This window comes from Garra rufa, chromosome 1, assembly GCF_049309525.1.
Source record: "Garra rufa chromosome 1, GarRuf1.0, whole genome shotgun sequence".
In the NCBI taxonomy this organism is placed as follows: domain Eukaryota; kingdom Metazoa; phylum Chordata; class Actinopteri; order Cypriniformes; family Cyprinidae; genus Garra; species Garra rufa.
The window spans coordinates 80770385-80778093 of NC_133361.1; the positions used below are offsets into that span (position 1 = coordinate 80770385).

At 46.9% G+C, this 7709-nt stretch overlaps 1 non-coding gene across 1 annotated transcript; it reads left to right on the forward strand.

Annotated features, from left to right (window-relative positions):
* Positions 1–7015: 7015 nt before the first annotated feature.
* LOC141283525 (U4 spliceosomal RNA) lies at positions 7016–7156 on the forward strand. Its single transcript, XR_012338164.1, has one exon. It is a non-coding gene; the product is annotated as a U4 spliceosomal RNA (small nuclear RNA).
* The last annotated feature ends 553 nt before the right edge of the window (positions 7157–7709 follow it).

The window sequence follows — 7709 nt, forward strand, 5'->3', positions numbered from 1 at the left end:
AGGTGTCCAGTTGGGGAGGGGGGTGGAATTTTTATGACATGCAATCAATCAAACTTTTTGACACATGGTGCCCTACTTGTCTCTCTCGTGGGCCCCATATGTGTTTCCCCTTTCTGAACCCATATAGACGTTAACTATCTGAGTACTACCTTGGCCCCATGTAGGCAGCCTGTATGGGATTGATTGAGTTTGCCCATGCCAAACCCATATGGTTTATCAAACCGGGCCCCATATGTGTTTCCCCGTTTTGAACCCATATAGATGGTAACTGTCTGGGTACTACATTGGCCCCATGTAGGCAGACTGTATGGGATTAATTTGAGTTTACCCATGCCAAACCCAGATGGTTTATCAACGTGGGCCCCATATGTGTTTCCCCTTTCTGAACCCATATAGACGTTAACTATCTGAGTACTACCTTGGCCCCATGTAGGCAGCCTGTATGGGATTGATTGAGTTTGCCCATGCCAAACCCATATGGTTTATCAAACCGGGCCCCATATGTTTTTCCCCATTCTGAACCCATATAGACGTTAACTATCTGGGTACTACATTGGCCCCATGTAGGAAGACTGTATGGGATTGATTGAGTTTGCCCATGCCAAACCCATATGGTTTATCAAAGTGGGCCCCATATGTGTTTCCCCATTCTGAACCCATATAGACGTTAACTAGCTGGGTACTACATTGGCCCCATGTAGGCAGACTGTATGGGACTGATTGTGTTTGCCCATGCCAAACCCTTTTGGTTTATCAAACCGGGCCCCATATGTGTTTCCCCATTCTGAACCCATATAGACCTTAACTATCTGGGTACTACATTGGCCCCATGTAGGCAGACTGTATGGGACTGATTGTGTTTGCCCATGCCAAACCCTTTTGGTTTATCAAACCGGGCCCCATATGTGTTTCCCCATTCTGAACCCATATAGACGTTAACTATCTGGGTACTACATTGGCCCCATGTAGGCAGACTGTATGGGATTGATTGAGTTTGCCCATGCCAAACCCATATGGTTTATCAAAGTGGGCCCCATATGTGTTTCCCCATTCTGAACCCATATAGACGTTAACTATCTGAGTACTACCTTGGCCCCATGTAGGCAGCCTGTATGGGATTGATTGAGTTTGCCCATGCCAAACCCATATGGTTTATCAAACCGGGCCCCATATGTGTTTCCCCATTCTGAACCTATATAGACGTTAACTATCTGGGTACTACATTGGCCCCATGTAGGCAGACTGTATGGGATTGATTGAGTTTGCCCATGCCAACCCATATGGTTTATCAAAGTGGGCCCCATATGTGTTTCCCCATTCTGAACCCATATAGACGTTAACTATCTGGGTACTACATTGGCCCCATGTAGGCAGACTGTATGGGATTGATTGAGTTTGCCCATGCCAAACCCATATGGTTTATCAAAGTGGGCCCCATATGTGTTTCCCCATTCTGAACCCATATAGACGTTAACTATCTGAGTACTACCTTGGCCCCATGTAGGCAGCCTGTATGGGATTGATTGAGTTTGCCCATGCCAAACCCATATGGTTTATCAAACCGGGCCCCATATGTGTTTCCCCATTCTGAACCTATATAGACGTTAACTATCTGGGTACTACATTGGCCCCATGTAGGCAGACTGTATGGGATTGATTGAGTTTGCCCATGCCAACCCATATGGTTTATCAAAGTGGGCCCCATATGTGTTTCCCCATTCTGAACCCATATAGACGTTAACTATCTGGGTACTACATTGGCCCCATGTAGGCAGACTGTATGGGATTGATTGAGTTTGCCCATGCCAAACCCATATGGTTTATCAAAGTGGGCCCCATATGTGTTTCCCCATTCTGAACCCATATAGACGTTAACTATCTGGGTACTACATTGGCCCCATGTAGGCAGACTGTATGGGATTGATTGAGTTTGCCCATGCCAAACCCATATGGTTTATGAAACCGGGCCCCATATGTGTTTCCCCATTCTGAACCCATGTAGACGTTAACTATCTGGGTACTACCTTGGCCCCATGTAGGCAGACTGTATGGGACTGATTGTGTTTGCCCATGCCAAACCCTTTTGGTTTATCAAACCGGGCCCCATATGTGTTTCCCCATTCTGAACCCATATAGACGTTAACTATCTGGGTACTACATTGGCCCCATGTAGGCAGACTGTATGGGATTGATTGAGTTTGCCCATGCCAAACCCATATGGTTTATCAAAGTGGGCCCCATATGTGTTTCCCCATTCTGAACCCATATAGACGTTAACTATCTGAGTACTACCTTGGCCCCATGTAGGCAGCCTGTATGGGATTGATTGAGTTTGCCCATGCCAAACCCATATGGTTTATCAAACCGGGCCCCATATGTGTTTCCCCATTCTGAACCTATATAGACGTTAACTATCTGGGTACTACATTGGCCCCATGTAGGCAGACTGTATGGGATTGATTGAGTTTGCCCATGCCAACCCATATGGTTTATCAAAGTGGGCCCCATATGTGTTTCCCCATTCTGAACCCATATAGACGTTAACTATCTGGGTACTACATTGGCCCCATGTAGGCAGACTGTATGGGATTGATTGAGTTTGCCCATGCCAAACCCACATGGTTTATCAAAGTGGGCCCCATATGTGTTTCCCCATTCTGAACCCATATAGACGTTAACTATCTGGGTACTACATTGGCCCCATGTAGGCAGACTGTATGGGATTGATTGAGTTTGCCCATGCCAAACCCATATGGTTTATCAAACCGGGCCCCATATGTGTTTCCCCATTCTGAACCCATGTAGACGTTAACTATCTGGGTACTACCTTGGCCCCATGTAGGCAGACTGTATGGGATTGATTGAGTTTACCCATGCCAAACCCATATGGTTTATCAACGTGGGCCCCATATGTGTTTCCCCGTTTTGAACCCATATAGATGGTAACTGTCTGGGTACTACATTGGCCCCATGTAGGCAGACTGTATGGGATTGATTGAGTTTGCCCATTCCAAACCCATATGGTTTATCGAAGTGGGCCCCATATGTGTTTCCCCATTCTGAACCCATATAGACGTTAACTATCTGAGTACTACCTTGGCCCTGTATGACTGTATGGGATTTGATTGAGTTTGCCCATTTGATTGAGTTTGCCCTGAGTACTACCTTGGCCCTGTATGACTGTATGGGATTTGATTGAGTTTGCCCATGCCAAACCCATATGGTTTATCAAAGTGGGCCCCATATGTGTTTCCCCATTCTGAACCCATATAGACGTTAACTATCTGGGTACTACCTTGGCCCCATGTAGGCAGCCTGTATGGGATTGATTGAGTTTGCCCATGCCAAACCCAGATGGTTTATCAACGTGGGCCCCATATGTGTTTCCCCTTTCTGAACCCATATAGACGTTAACTATCTGAGTACTACCTTGGCCCCATGTAGGCAGCCTGTATGGGATTGATTGAGTTTGCCCATGCCAAACCCATATGGTTTATCAAACCGGGCCCCATATGTTTTTCCCCATTCTGAACCCATATAGACGTTAACTATCTGGGTACTACATTGGCCCCATGTAGGCAGACTGTATGGGACTGATTGTGTTTGCCCATGCCAAACCCTTTTGGTTTATCAAACCGGGCCCCATATGTGTTTCCCCATTCTGAACCCATATAGACGTTAACTATCTGGGTACTACATTGGCCCCATGTAGGAAGACTGTATGGGATTGATTGAGTTTGCCCATGCCAAACCCATATGGTTTATCAAAGTGGGCCCCATATGTGTTTCCCCATTCTGAACCCATATAGACGTTAACTATCTGGGTACTACATTGGCCCCATGTAGGCAGACTGTATGGGACTGATTGTGTTTGCCCATGCCAAACCCTTTTGGTTTATCAAATCGGGCCCCATATGTGTTTCCCCATTCTGAACCCATATAGACGTTAACTATCTGGGTACTACATTGGCCCCATGTAGGCAGACTGTATTGGACTGATTGTGTTTGCCCATGCCAAACCCTTTTGGTTTATCAAACCGGGCCCCATATGTGTTTCCCCATTCTGAACCCATATAGACGTTAACTATCTGGGTACTAAATTGGCCCCATGTAGGCAGACTGTATGGGATTGATTGAGTTTGCCCATGCCAAACCCATATGGTTTATCAAAGTGGGCCCCATATGTGTTTCCCCATTCTGAACCCATATAGACGTTAACTATCTGAGTACTACCTTGGCCCCATGTAGGCAGCCTGTATGGGATTGATTGAGTTTGCCCATGCCAAACCCATATGGTTTATCAAACCGGGCCCCATATGTGTTTCCCCATTCTGAACCTATATAGACGTTAACTATCTGGGTACTACATTGGCCCCATGTAGGCAGACTGTATGGGATTGATTGAGTTTGCCCATGCCAACCCATATGGTTTATCAAAGTGGGCCCCATATGTGTTTCCCCATTCTGAACCCATATAGACGTTAACTATCTGGGTACTACATTGGCCCCATGTAGGCAGACTGTATGGGATTGATTGAGTTTGCCCATGCCAAACCCATATGGTTTATCAAAGTGGGCCCCATATGTGTTTCCCCATTCTGAACCCATATAGACGTTAACTATCTGGGTACTACATTGGCCCCATGTAGGCAGACTGTATGGGATTGATTGAGTTTGCCCATGCCAAACCCATATGGTTTATCAAACCGGGCCCCATATGTGTTTCCCCATTCTGAACCCATGTAGACGTTAACTATCTGGGTACTACCTTGGCCCCATGTAGGCAGACTGTATGGGACTGATTGTGTTTGCCCATGCCAAACCCTTTTGGTTTATCAAACCGGGCCCCATATGTGTTTCCCCATTCTGAACCCATATAGACGTTAACTATCTGGGTACTACATTGGCCCCATGTAGGCAGACTGTATGGGATTGATTGAGTTTGCCCATGCCAAACCCATATGGTTTATCAAAGTGGGCCCCATATGTGTTTCCCCATTCTGAACCCATATAGACGTTAACTATCTGAGTACTACCTTGGCCCCATGTAGGCAGCCTGTATGGGATTGATTGAGTTTGCCCATGCCAAACCCATATGGTTTATCAAACCGGGCCCCATATGTGTTTCCCCATTCTGAACCTATATAGACGTTAACTATCTGGGTACTACATTGGCCCCATGTAGGCAGACTGTATGGGATTGATTGAGTTTGCCCATGCCAACCCATATGGTTTATCAAAGTGGGCCCCATATGTGTTTCCCCATTCTGAACCCATATAGACGTTAACTATCTGGGTACTACATTGGCCCCATGTAGGCAGACTGTATGGGATTGATTGAGTTTGCCCATGCCAAACCCATATGGTTTATCAAAGTGGGCCCCATATGTGTTTCCCCATTCTGAACCCATATAGACGTTAACTATCTGGGTACTACATTGGCCCCATGTAGGCAGACTGTATGGGATTGATTGAGTTTGCCCATGCCAAACCCATATGGTTTATCAAACCGGGCCCCATATGTGTTTCCCCATTCTGAACCCATGTAGACGTTAACTATCTGGGTACTACCTTGGCCCCATGTAGGCAGACTGTATGGGATTGATTGAGTTTACCCATGCCAAACCCATATGGTTTATCAACGTGGGCCCCATATGTGTTTCCCCGTTTTGAACCCATATAGATGGTAACTGTCTGGGTACTACATTGGCCCCATGTAGGCAGACTGTATGGGATTGATTGAGTTTGCCCATTCCAAACCCATATGGTTTATCGAAGTGGGCCCCATATGTGTTTCCCCATTCTGAACCCATATAGACGTTAACTATCTGAGTACTACCTTGGCCCCATGTAGGCAGCCTGTATGGGATTGATTGAGTTTGCCCATGCCAAACCCATATGGTTTATCAAACCGGGCCCCATATGTGTTTCCCCATTCTGAACCCATTTAGACGTTAACTATCTGGGTACTACCTTGGCCCCATGTAGGCAGCCTATATGGGATTGATTGAGTTTGCCCATGCCAAACCCATATGGGTTATCAAAGTGGGCCCCATATGTGTTTCCCCGTTTTGAACCCATATAGATGGTAACTGTCTGGGTACTACATTGGCCCCATTTAGGCAGCCTGTATGGGATTGATTGAGTTTGCCCATGCCAAACCCATATGGGTTATCAAAGTGCGCCCCATATGTGTTTCCCCGTTTTGAACCCATATAGATGGTAACTATGTGGGTACTACATTGGCCCCATCTAGGCAGCCTGTATGGGATTGATTGAGTTTGCCCATGCCAAACCCATATGGGTTATCAAAGTGGGCCCCATATGTGTTTCCCCGTTTTGAACCCATATAGATGGTAACTATCTGGGTACTACATTGGCCCCATCTAGGCAGCCTGTATGGGATTGATTGAGTTTGCCCATGCCAAACCCATATGGGTTATCAAAGTGCGCCCCATATGTGTTTCCCCATTTTGAACCCATATAGATGGTAACTATCTGGGTACTACATTGGCCCCATCTAGGCAGCATGTATGGGATTGATTGAGTTTGCCCATGCCAAACCCATTTGGTTTATCAAACCGGGCCCCATATGTGTTTCCCCATTCTGGGTCAAACTGCGCTTCCCAAAAACAGATTGGGTCAAAACCGACAGAAGAAAACTCTAAGCCTGCTCTAAGCCCTACCCACGGGGAGGGCTCGACAGTCTCGCACAACGCGAGAGCCTCCGTTTCGCCTGTGTAATTTGGGGGCCGATGAAAACTGGGTCCGACCCGGTGAAGAAGTCCACACGCTGCGGACCTTTTCAGCTGCTGCTGCTGTGCTTTCAGCAGGCTGTTTTGAGCACAGAGGGAATAGTGAATGAGCCGTCTTTTACACACCTCTAATCTGTTCCGTAGAAACACGGTGCAGCAACCCGTGCCAGGAGACTGTTTGTGCGGCAGTTTAAAGCTTGCTACCACCTTGTCGGTTCACATCCACGTAGGTGCCTGAAAAGGTCACGACCGTCGCCGGCATTCTTTCGCAGAGGCAATATTGTAGCCTATGAGGTTTATCCGAGGCGCGATCATTGCTGGTTGAAAACTTTACCCAATACCCCGCCAGGATGACTTGAAATACAGTCAGCTTTGGCAATTTTTGCTAGCCTCTCTGGAGGCTTAGATTATTGTTGAGAAAAAGTATCCTTGTTTCATTTAGGTTTTGTGTCTCGTCAAAAAGGTGTCTGCCGATGATTGAGCGCCAGAGCCAGAAGGCTTGTTGTTTTGTAAATATGTCCTCAAGACGGGTATCATTAAACTGCAGCGCAATTACGGCTCACCGTTACCCATCGTAAACAGGTTGGGCCTGTCTGGTCCGGTGGGCTCTCAGTGGCGCTAAAGCTTCCAGTGCATGTCGAGCACAATGTATTAGCCTTCCACCGCCTTAACCGCTGGACCACCTCGTCATCTTGCGTGGTTTCTTTGTTTAACACTCCTGAATCATGTGCATGTGGATGCCTTCTTCGTCTTTTGTTTCAGCCGCCGAGGGCCTGTTTTCCACTGAGGCCCTGCGTCAAACTCCCTATGAGACACAATCGTTAGTAGTAACCTCCGATTACGGCCGAATGTGGATTCTGCTCGGACGACGGGGCACCGGTACATCCTTTGTAGCTTTGGCTTGTTAGCCAAACGCTACAGCAGTTTGCCATTTCCCATGAAATCATCCTTGAT